The sequence below is a fragment of the Aptenodytes forsteri genome, unplaced genomic scaffold, assembly GCF_000699145.1.
Source record: "Aptenodytes forsteri isolate BGI_AS27 unplaced genomic scaffold, ASM69914v1 Scaffold123, whole genome shotgun sequence".
Lineage (NCBI taxonomy): Eukaryota > Metazoa > Chordata > Aves > Sphenisciformes > Spheniscidae > Aptenodytes > Aptenodytes forsteri.
In genome coordinates this window covers 2,424,883-2,437,687 of record NW_008794408.1, presented here as the reverse complement: position 1 = coordinate 2,437,687, position 12,805 = coordinate 2,424,883, and the positions used below count along the sequence as shown (strand labels likewise).

At 37.8% G+C, this 12,805-nt stretch overlaps 1 protein-coding gene across 1 annotated transcript in view; it reads left to right on the top strand.

The window, feature by feature from the left end:
- PCCA (propionyl-CoA carboxylase alpha subunit) overlaps positions 1 to 12,805 on the top strand; it is a 296,238-nt gene that overhangs the window by 156,605 nt on the left and 126,828 nt on the right. The gene's annotated exons all lie outside the window — the stretch shown is intronic.

Below are 12,805 nucleotides of genomic sequence, written 5' to 3'. Positions count from 1 at the left end.
TGTGGTTTCAAGAAGTCTTTATTTTTATTTGTACCCACAAAGATAAATAGTACCATATGGTGTTAAAAAAAACAGAAAAAAAAGAACTTGCTTGGGTAGTTGGTGTTTGCAATGGCTGCGTACAGTGAATCCTAACTTCAGCATGACTCTTTCGTCTTGCCTCACATTCTTTAATGTAGTTGCGTGTGTGTGTTTGTGTGAGAGAGAGGGAAGTCAGAATGCAGGATAGACATTATTCACATTCCATGCCAGTGGTTTGACAGTGTATTCTATTACTGATTTTACAGTGGTCAGGAATAAATCAAATGTGGTTTCAAGAAGTCTTTATTTTTATTTGTACCCACAAAGATAAATAGTACCATATGGTGTTAAAAAAAACAGAAAAAAAAGAAAAAAAAAAAGAGAGACACTTAGAGCAAGCATAACGGCTTTGTAATATATAGCATATGTAGGGCTAGGTCATTGCTTGCCTTATGCACCTATAGGGGAAAGTAAAGCACCTTTTTATTTCCTTCCACAAGTTATATCCTCCATAGCAAATGGCATAAGGAGAAGAACAGACACTCTAAGGCCACCGTTCCCTAAATAAAAGATGAATGAGGGAAAATGAGGAGGAGCCTTGACTGTAGTTTTTATTGGCCAGCATAGGAAGTTAAGTAGTCTGGTAATGCTATAGAGAAGTAATGGATTACTTTGTACATAGAGTAAGGATAGGAATTGTTGATTTAAGTAGTGATTCTCAAACTGCTGTTGCACTCCCTGCGCTGATTTGAGATTTTTTTTTTTCCGCTGGCTTGTAAAATGTTCTTACTTGCTAACAAGAAAAGAAAAGGAGTCCAATTCTTGAAGAATCTTTTAATGTCTTCTTTCTACTGCAAGTATTTTCTTTCAGTACTAGGTATCTGTGTATCTTAATAAAAAAGGACATATACAACTATTTTAACTGAGATGTCAAATATGTAAACAAAGTATTGCATTGAGCAGTCAGGCGTGGTCATTCATCTCTTTTTGTGCTGCATCAGGGAAACACACGCACTTCTGCTTTGAAAAAAAAAGCTTATTTTTGAGTCCTTCTAACCTAACTCCCTCCATTCCAGCATGAGCAGAGAAGGCAGCAGAGTCTGACCGCATGAAGTTTGTGCTTAGATTAAGGTCTGATTTTTCAGATTTTAAGTGGCGGCGCTAACAAATCTTTTCAGTACAGGGAAGATCACTTTCTCTTGCCATGATGGGGTGTACTTATGTTCAGCTCAGCTTTCAAAGGATGACCTTTTCTGACTATTGTGACACATGCAGCTCTGGAATGAATCCTTCAGAAGTTGAGCCTTAAAATTTTCTCAAAGTGGCGTCTGAGTGTGGTTCTTAGTGAACAGGTCATTGTTTCAATCCACATATTGTTAGATCTACTTGTCTTAGTGATAGTAAAGCTGCCTGTTTGAGGCCAAATAAGGACGAGGTTAATGCAAAAGGCTTACTGGTATGTAACTTCTGAAGAAATCCAAACGTGATAATGATACCCCTTCCCCAAAATCATGCAGCTCCTTCAGAGGAGAAGTCAAAGAAACAAAGGCAGAAACAAAGGCAGAATGAGGTCAAAGGATTGTGCAGTGTCCTGGACAGTGTTCTCCACTCCTTAGAGCAGCTAGTGGACTCCCTCTAGAGGGGACTGAGGACTGTGGAGCATACAAGTTACTGCAGTCCCATCAAGGATCCCTCACAGCATCTCCTTAACTTACCCAAACTGCGTCTGACTTGTTTTTGAAGGTGTTCCATGTCATGGGTACTTTTTAGGGAGCAGGATTGTGGCCATAGAAAGCACATCTTTATTGGTATGACTGCAATCTGTTTGAAAAATATTAGTAAATAAAAAGTGCAGAGTAACCTGTGCTACTGGCAACAGATCAAATAGGCCAGTTATAATCTTGGATGCAGTTCACTGTAGCAGAATTTGGCGTTTGGAGTCTGTGAATTTTAAATCCATGTTGGAGGATGTAAGCGGATTAGGCAGACTGCACGTTCCAGAGTTGATCCATAACATTCTCCTAATGGTTTGGAAAACTGCATTGCCATGTTGATGATCATCTTCAAAATTTCAGCTCTCTGGCACTATTTGTGTTGACAGCATTTTTTTCTTTCGCATGCACTGAAAGCAACTGAGGAATTTTTGTGTGAGGAATTGCACTGAAAAGTAGTATTTTGAAATCGTGCATTATTTCTTCTAAACTTGTCACAGCTGCCAAATATACAATTTTTTTTTTTTGCTGAACTTGAGTTATATGCTTATCTTTTGGTTTTGGTTTGTTTTCTTTTCCCTTTTGGGAGCCATATGTATAATATGCATTCTTTTCACAACTGCAGGGGTATTTTGAGTTCCCTTTTCCCCCCATGATTTATTCAGCCCAAGCCCAGGATTGTTATTCTAGCCAGATAGATAGAAAGAACCATGCTTGGAAGTCTTCACAGAAGCTCCACCTTTCACTAGCAATGCTACTGAGACTGTGATCAGATGAAATAGAGCTGAGCCAGATGAAGGAATTGTTGTGCCAGCCTGCTCCTCCCTTGGTCTCTGCCTTTTCCCTCCTCCTCCTCCAGATATGCAGGCGTGATTTTGTGTGTAGTTGCATTCTACTCTGGTTCTGCTACAATGACCCATATTAGCCTAGAAACATTTAGTAATACAATACTTTAGATCATTCTGACAGAACCAGGTTAAGTACTCATGGCGTGTGAAATTATTCTGCAAGAGCTAGAAGGGTGGGAATGTGTAGCAAGGCAGAAGAGATGAGCAGAGAACGGTTCGTAAAAGGGATGCAGAGGTGGGCCTTAGCTCTGTGCCACAGATCAGACTAGTAGCAGCCTCATGAGGGGGGTTCTCCTCTACAGTCGATGATATTTGAAGGGATGTGGCTGGAAAATAGGTATTTTACAATCCCCTGGGTGACTGAATCATCAACTGTAAGGTTCTTGCTGGAACACGCTCTGATGATCAGCAAGCTATTGCCTCATTAGGATCAAATACTCAACTTCTTCAGCTAGTTTCAATTAGACGTGACCCCTGTAGTGGGATTCTTTGTTGCAGTAGTTTGTGTGGTGTTGAGGTTAATACAGGCCACAAGCTGAAGGCCGGTTTGCCTTTTCTGTGTTGAATAAACTGTATTATGATTTGGGTGGAGCACCCACAGGTGAGTTTCCACTATCTGCATTGCTATGTGCCCCGGCCTCACCAACAGTCTCCTAGGATTAATTTGCCAACCTTCAGCTAGAACAGCTGCTGGAGACCTGTGCGTGCTCAGAGTTACAGGAATATAGACATTTACTTTTGTTATACAATCTAATATTTAGAGCATTTTCTGTTCGGCTTTTTTTTTTTAATTTAACTGGTTGTTATTTAACCCGTTTTCTTGGGGAAAGGTGGTTGTGGGGTGTGGTGGCATGGGGTTTTTTGTTTGGGGTTGTTTTTTTTTTTTAAAGATAATTAGCTAATGAAAATGCTTGGTATTTTGTGAGCCAGATACTAATGTGAATATTTCACCATGATATCCAGATAATAGGGGCACATGTTTCCTACAGGAAAGAGCCATGAATGATTGATGATTGTTTCATTGTTCAGCTTTCAGTTATTTTACCTAGGACTTTTCCTACTTATTCCATAGTCTAGTTTATTGTGAAACTGGTGCCACCCACAGCTGCTGAACAGATTTACAGCATCTAGTAAAATCCCAAGGTCTTCTAGACAGACCTCGATCTTGTTTCAAGTGGAAACATATTTTGGCTGAAGTCAATCCAGCTTATTTTACGTCTGTTTGATGTAGTTAGCCTTTGAGACCAAAAATGATGATGTACAGTTGAATCTTCACATTTTGGCTACAGACTTGTTTTCATTAGTGGGTTGGGAGGGGAATAGGAGAGTGACTCTCCAGGTGTGGCTACATCATGCTATCTCATGGGTCTACTAATGTGATGTTTACACTTCTAAACCCAATTGCCTACAGCACTTCCTATGTGTTGCTTCTGTTGGCTGCTAAGTGTATTTTCCTAATTTTTGTATGGGTTTTACCCTTTCATCATTTATGACTTGGAAAAAAACAGTGAGGCTGCATGCCCATATTAGCTGATACTACATGCAAAAAGATGGTAACACACTGGAAAATGTTTTATATTGCTAGCAAAAAACCTAAAGGTTTTTCTTGCTTATGTGTTTTTAATATAGAAGACTGGGATTAGGAAGTCTTGAGTTAAACTCCTGACTGTTCTTATGGGACCTTAGAGAAGTCAGTTGGATTAGGCCTCAGTTTACAAAAAGATAAAATGGCCTTAATACTTTACTACATTATTGAGGTTTTGTAAATATTTATTTATCAACATGTAGAAGGTATTTTGAGACGTAAAATGGATGATGCTTTCTAAGCATAAAATAATGCTTTCATGCAAATGGTAAGTGTATAGTGAGAAATTACAGATAAAATACCAGCAAGGTTTTGTCAAGTTCTGAAATAGCTGGGCTGAATTTTTATGTTTTAAAATTCTGAAAATCCAGGGGTCCAGTGCAGTGAGCATAACATGACTGGTGCACTGCAAGAACGGAAATGGATATATTTAGCTTTTTATTTAATGAGTTACTGTAGGTTTGTGTCTAGGTTGATTTGGTACAGATATATTGACGTAAGTCCTCAGGTACACTTAGTAATGGTGGTTTGGATGCCTGCTTTGCCTTGCTGTTGCACGATTAGGACAGCGAGGGAACTGCTCAGAGAGCAGCGGAGCCCTGCACCTCTCAGGCATGCTTGCTTTCACATAGACTACACCTATTGCCCTGCTGGAGTCTGGGATGGAGCCAGCTCTTTGCCAGCCTAGGGCTTCCCCATATGGAAGGATGGTCAGCTGCCCAATAGGAGAGCTTTCTGGCGCTCCTGCACTGCTGGAGCAGCACAAAATAAGGTTATGTTACATTAATTTTAAGAAGAAGGAAGATGATGTCAGGAAAATTCACTGGAGTCATCTGAACTTACTTGCAGCACAATCACAGGCACCGCTGAATTGTATCAATTGCATTTACATGATTTTTATTCCACTCCTCCCCACCTCCCCCCATAATAACATGAACAGTTATTGCAAGTGCAGCTAAATATTTATACTTTGCATTACCCTACAAATACCCTCTAGTGTAATATAAAGATAAAATACTTTGTTTTCATTTGGTAAGGATGACTAAGTCCAGCCCACTTGTGGCTTTTTTCATTCCCCTGCTTTGGAGTTATGCAGTCATCCTTAGCTCATAAAAATAACACTGTCTTATCCTTACTGTTCTGGTCCCCTGGTCAACAAGTCAAGCATTCTTTTCATGATTTACTGTTACGCCTTTGAAAGTCCTCGATATGTTTATGTAACTACTGCAGCTTCAGACCATTATTCCACTGTGTGGTTTTTTCTTTCCCTGTAGACTAGCAAGGTACTAAGACTCTGTTATCCCTTTTTTTGTGTGATATTCTTGTTTATAATAGGCTCTTCTGATTGTGACAAACCCTCTCTTGCCTCTTCAGATGTTACTTAATGTTGTTCTTTTGACCTCTCGTAAATAAATTACTTAATTTTTTTTTTGTAATCTTGCTTAATCAGTGCTAAACCAGCTGCCCTATATAATATTCTAGCTGTCTTTAAAATCTGGTATTATTTATCCTACATTGTTCAGTTGCTTATTACAGAAAGAGGATTCTTGTGCTAGAGACAAACAAGTAGATGCACATATATGAAACAGGTATTTTTGGCCAGTGGAAATGAACTTTTATATGTAAAATATGAAAGTTGAAATGGGGTGTTTCAAGGCAGCATTTATGACTGTTTCTACAGAATGTATGTTTCATTTTTTTCTTTGATTGGATTAAATTAATGGAATCAGAATTGATAACGTAAGTAATATAAGGTATTTATATGTTTGACAGCAGAGACATCGTTTGGTATGATTCATGAACATATATTCCAGAAAGAGAATGATCTGTTATGGGAAATTTTCATAGCCTGTCGTCCCTATGTCATTTGTAGGGAAAAAGGTGTCCCAGGCACTCAGGAATCCATGCTTGCTCAATCTTTAGAGTTGATAACCATTATGAAATCATTACAAAGGTAATCATTATGAAAAGTTTGAACCTCACTGAGCATCTCTTAGGAAGATCCCCAGAGCAGTGGCATGCATCTTGCTGAGGTGATTGCTGGTGGTAAAGTTGTTTGCTAAAGTAAATGGACCTGGCTAAGTCCCTATGTTTGTTTTTTTATTTTTACCATGTTTGCTGGGAAAACAGCAGCTGCTGTAGGAGCTTTATAGCTTCTGTAGCTACTGTTCACTTAATGTTGAAACTTTCATTTACATAGTGTACACATGTGAATGTTTTCTGTTGTGCTGCCATATTCCTGGCCCTTTTTTAGTTGTGAATCTGGCCCTTTTCTCATCCATGCTTTGCTTATGACCTCTTCTTCTGCAAGAGCCTCTCTCTACCACAAGGCCTCTCTCTCTTTCCTTTACTTTGATCCCTTTTACAAACCCAACAAGTCTTTCCTCTCATGCAGGTTTACACCTCCTAAACATGTTCTTTAATATTTGTCTGTGTGTAAAAAGCATCTGCATGAAACCGTAGAACAAGGTGCGTGCTAATCTCCACGTGCTCCCTGGTCATTTTACAGCTATTTTTAGCACAGTTTTTCCTCTCCATCTGTATATTTTATTTGGAGTTTTGAAGGGCAGAAATGAAGTTGTGTTGGAGGTTTTTATGGAAGGGCAAAGTTTTTCTTGACTTCGGGGGACTCTAAGCTCAGTAAATGCATGTGTAACTGCATTCACGTGAGACGTTTTATGGATGTTTCTTTCCTAGGATTATTAACATAAACATTATTTAACATTAGAAAAGCATGAACATCAGGACCTTACCTTGTGAAGTTCCCTGAGGCACTGGTTATGTCCTGCTGTTTGTTTGTGTAGTGTATAGCTTATTCTGGATGCTGTTGCTGTAGAAATGTTGTCAACAAAATATATGGGAAGAAAAAGTCATTCAATATTGTCTGCATACTTTTACATGTATGTGTCTTGATTTGTCCATTCTTTAGCATTCTTGCCTCATTCACGGTTCACAAAGGCTGTAGTTAAATGTAAGATATTGAGTGAAGGGATAGATAATTAATTTATACCTTTGTTATTGAGTATTACAATTTTCAACTGTTTCTTTTTCCTTTGATTCAACTGCAAAAGTGGGATGGGACACAGAATGGCCTCGTTATTGTAGGAGTATTTCTCTGTTCCCTGCAATGATTCCAAAAGCTCTTGCACACTTCATCAGTATTATTGTAATTCTTTGGCTGCAGGATATTTGGCAGCTGTTGCACCCCACTGGCAAATCCTATTCAGACTTCACTTCCATTCACCATTGCCATTGGAGAATTGATTTCTCTCTCCTCTGCTCTAACCTTTCCCAATTCATTTTGGATTGTTCAATGTGAAACATTTTAATTTCATATCATACAGCCATTCAGCTCACAATCCTTTTTTAACCTGTCACCAGGGTAACAGCATAGCATGCTTTCTTTAGGCAATCAAGTTTTTATTTCACATGCTTAATGTTGCATTAAATGTTTGCATTTTGTTTAACCCTCTTAAATACTTTGAACTGGGGATATATTTTGCAGGGTAATGAAGTCTCTGATATCAGTGTCGAGTCTTCACAGAAATTGCCTTACTTAAAATAAAAATAAGAAATCAGAGGATGAATACAGTAATGAGAAGATTATTAATAAAATCCCAAATGGCTGAATGAGGCAAGCATCCATAGAATAGCAAAAATATTTTTCTTCTGGAAAAACCTTCTGGAAGCTTATATTATAATCTTTAGACCTACACTTTAGGATTACTTTTACCTGTAAGTGCTTGTAATCAAATTAATGCAAATATAGGATTAACCATGCAATGACATGACTTTAAGAAGTGAAATGTCTGGCCTATACCTGTCAGCCTGCTTCAAACTGCTTGCCAGATGTGTGTGTGGAACTGTAAGCTGAATAGCAAGTGATTTATATACATAAAAATGAGAATTTAATGGGATGATGCAATTGATTAAAGAAATGTGGAATTTTTAAGTGTCTGTTTTTCCTGTATGTGCAAACCATCATGGCATGAACAACAGGCTATATTCATTTTATTGCAAATGAGAATAATAATGAATTTAGAGTACATTATCATAGATGATTACAAAAATAAAATGAAATGGACATTTCCATATCTGAAAAAGCATTGATTTCATATAACTGACCTTACGGAGCAAGTCCTGCTTGTCTTGGTAAAGGAGTAGGACCAGCTAGGTTCACCCTGACCTGTTTAGCTGGAATTCTAAAAAAGTCTGTAACAGATGTCCTTAAAATACCCAGAATTTAATATCCTTTGTCTATAATTATTATTAGAGGTATAGTTTTAAATGCTTTTTATCTGTCACGTTCTATTCTCAATTATGTAGGTATAAAAGATGTGTGTGTGTGTGAAGCATTTAATTTTAACGTAAGTGAAACTTAAGACCATGGCATTGCAAATAAGCCCAGACTTTGCTCATTTATAATGAAATAAACCCACTATAATTGGGTACTAATAATATGCATTTTAACACTTTGGAATACTAATTTTACAAAGCTTCTCATTTGCAAAATAGATCATACATATCTAGCATTGTTTAAAAAAAACAGATGCAGAATATTTGCATTACTGTACTAGCTGGAGTGTTTGTGTTTGCATTTGATACAGCTCTTTTTGAGGAGACAGCTGCTTCTTATAGATCAGACCCATAGAGTTGACTTTGTTAGAATTTTTCTTTCAACGGCATATAGCTAACTATACAAGGATAGAAATGCAGTTTCTTCTGTTAATTTCCAAGCTTTCTGTCCAGTTTCTTTTTTCCCAAGTTGTACTATAAGCTACCAAATATTATTACCTGCCAAAAGAGGTTTGGCACTGTTTTGTTACTGAATTTTGCCAAAAGGAGCCTAACATATGGTAACAGTTAATTTATTGGTTCTTCTAACCTCGAGGGAACTCTTACAGAGAGCATATTACCTTTTTATCTAACATATTTTAAATAAAAGAGCTGTTGGCTTGAAATTTGATATGCCAGTATAGAAGCTGACCTTCAGTGCGGTTATGCTCAATTCAGTCTTGTTTAAGGGTAAGATTAAAAGTGTAAACATATAAGATTGAGCTAAGCCTTCTTTCTTTTCAACTTTTAGAGAGGCAGGTCACTTCTGCACAGTTTTAGAGTGTGTGTGTGTATGTGTTTAAGTGAAAATACTGAAGAAACATTTTCACAAGAAAAATGAGTCCTGCCTTTCTCTCACAAGTCTTGGAGAGCTCTTTCTTTGCTTTCTTGATAAGACATTTCCTGGTATGTGCATTACCAAGTGATAATAAAGAAAAGGAACATTTTTCATTTCTTTATATGTAAGACCACAGGTCCATTTGTTGCATGGTGACAATGTAGATTTGTCTAATTCTAATGGGAGAAGTATTTGAGAGATAACATTGCTAATTGTGCCGCTATTCACTATCTTGGAGTTGAATCTCATGCCTGAGACTTGCACAACTCAAAATCAGTGATCTGCTACCTGCATTTGAGGTGTAACCCTCTTTGTTCCACCTTAGATGCTTTATTTGTCTTTTGTCTTCGTAATTGGTGGTGGTGTGAATCTTAAAAACTACATGGATCCCATATTTCAGATATGGGATACTTGAGATAGATGGTGCCTTAAAAAATATCCTGATTTTTGTTGGCTCGTATTAAGTATTCAAAGGCCTGGATATTTTTCCCTGGATCTGTGTTGAGACTGCTCAGATGACTTTTCCATTTGTGATTATGGATGATTCTTTAATATTTTTCACAGACCATTCTTTAGTGGTTTACTTCTCCGTGTAATTAGATGTGGTGCTTGGAGTTTGTTTTGGCTGTGGCTTCCCTTTAACATGTATCTTCAAAGCCTATAGTGTGAGAAAGACTGGGCAGGAAAGAACGGTGCAGGACCTGGTTCTTTTGAAACCAGGGATGTTTACCCATTGACTTAGAAAGGAGATGATGACAGGTCTTTATCCTGTCTCTCTGTGATGCTTAGTAAAATTAGTCTTGCTGCAGTTAGTAGTGTGACAATACAAATAATTTATTTGCCTATTGAATTCCAGATTTAAAAAGCACCTCAAAAAATCTGAGGTATTTGTTAAATTTTGTCCTTCCTAGGCTTTAAGCTTCTGTCTTTACCCCAGTGTTGTGGTATGTGTTTCTGAGGCTCCTCTCTCTGCCATGGTGGTGATCTGATACACCTTTGTGACACAGTAATGATTTTCTCCAGGCCCTGCTGCTCATTTTTCTACCAGACACTGAAATTTAAAGCAAGTCCTCATCTGGCTGCACCCAGCCCTTAATGTCCTTAAACAAGGGAGACACCATAAAGCAACAGCTTTTCTCTGTTCATTTCCTTGAACTAGTGAGAGCACTTATCTTCTAAATCCTACATTTTTCCCACACCCCCTTGCAGCAAATCCTTTTTTCTTGTTACTTATATCCTCAGGCAAATCAGAATCATTTTAAGATGTTTACTAACATTAAGTCCACCTTATTCCTCTATTAACTGTAATTTTTCCACTCTTTGATCTTGGACATTGCATGTCTGCCTCTAATACAGGCTTCCTTTTCCCAAGTCTTAACACCTATTTTAAGTGAACGCTTATGAGTGAATAGAGTGAATCTCTGTTCTAGTGATTACCAAAATCCTGGTAGTCTTACGGCCATTTAAGCTTCAGTCTCCTTACATTGGGCGTTGCAACACCATTCCATAACTCTCTTCACCTTCCTCAGCTTTATTCATTCCTATGTGTCTTCCCAGAAGCAAGGGGTGGTGAGAGCTGATAGCATTTTGCTGTTTCACAGTTTAAAAAAGTTGGATTGCTGTGAGAAATCGTTGTGTTCACAGCCCTTAAAGGGTGGGACACAATTCTTCAGAGACGGGGCCAGCTCATCTCACACAGGAAGGCCCAGGAGGGGCTGCAGTCATTTGCATTTTAGAGAAATTATGTTGGATATGGTTGAGGAGACTTTGGGCTTAGAGGGAACATGGCTGTCATCGTGTACGGGTTCCCTCAGCAGGAGCAGCAGAGCACAAAGGGGTTGAAGGCAAAGTTGTGAGAACTGTTTCTGAACATCTTCCTAAGGTATCGTCTCTCAGCTGCCATACACTACTTCTAAAGGTGTATTTTGAAAATACTTTGTCTTTTCCCTTGCTATTTGTTTGTTTTTTTTACTGATTATTGGTAGTTTTCCATCTAAATTTTCAGGAGATACCAGTGGGCATAGTTGCAGACACTGGATCAAAACCAGTTAGGTAATGTATGTCATGTCATGTTTGTGCAACAGTTTTACTTTACGTTTTCTGTTCAAAATGTGTTTGTTTTTCCTGTGTCAGAAAAAATAGTCGTGATGTTCTTTTTGAACATCCTCTTGGCCACAGAGAAGTTGTTTGCTCATGGTTGTTTATAGAATAGGAACATTCACAGAAAAATAGTTTTACGTACTAGCTTACTAAGAAAGAGGAACGGAACCATCTTTTTAAACAATATGTGTAATCATACTCATTAAATAATAATTGGATGTGTAAGAAATCATGTTTAAAGAAAAATGTGTTTTCTATAGCATATAAAAATATACCTATATGGCACATGTTATATATGGGTCATGTTATTTGTATATATTGTGTGTGTGTGTGAAAAATGTTTTATATTTAGGAAATTTATTTTTTTGCTTTGTGAATTACTGAAATACTTTGATTAGTGCTAATTGTCTTGGCGAAAGGCAAGGAAGGAGAAGGAACTTCTAGTTAAGTACATTGTAGAAGCATGACTACGTTCTTGTACTGTTCTTACACTTTATTTAACTATCTGCTGTTGATCATTGAATATTGGACTAGATGGATATTTGGGCCACCCAGTATGGCCATTTTTATGTTCCCATGCTATATTGATCATGATTCTCCCAAAATAAGCAGAAGGAAATCTAAGAAGACGACCCACTTCATGTTAAACTTTATGTGCAGTTGTGTTACTGCCACTCCTTGGGTCCATCCCACCTATACAGCCTGGCTTCTCTGCTTCGACTTTAGTCAGCAGAAAGCTTAGTGGGCAAAAGTCTCTTTTATTAATACTGAGCATGAGGCACTAGCTGTTACAAATTTTTTGTCCTTCACAGTCGACCCTAGTTTAACTAATAATTTCTTCTGAAATTCTTTCATTCGTATCTGATGCGTATAACTTCAGCTAAGTAGGAAACCTACGCACAATTTTTGTCTTGCTGGCTTTCTTCTCTTTACGTGTGAGACCATAATATGAACAATGGCAGGTGACCTATGAAAAGAATGAAAATATATGGAAGGCAATAGAGATTTATCTTCTTTTGAATACATGTGACTTTGTTAAATAACAATTTGAGCCTGGGTTTGTGTGGCCCAGATTCATACTGCCTAAGTAATGTAATAAATACAGGTAAGCGTCACCTAAAGGTAGTTCAGCCTATCTAAGGTCTAACTCATTGTGGAGAGGTACCTTTCTCTTTCCATTAGTTATAAAGGGAAAAGGTGGTTAATATCAGGTGGTGAAAGCACAGTGGTGTGAACTCTGGATGTAAGCTAAAGTGCAGCAGAAGATGTATTGAAGGTAATGTGAGTCACTGGAGCTCTGCTATGTGCTATAATTGTCTAGACATGAAGAATTAGTACTTATTGAAGATATGCATGTTTTATGTTA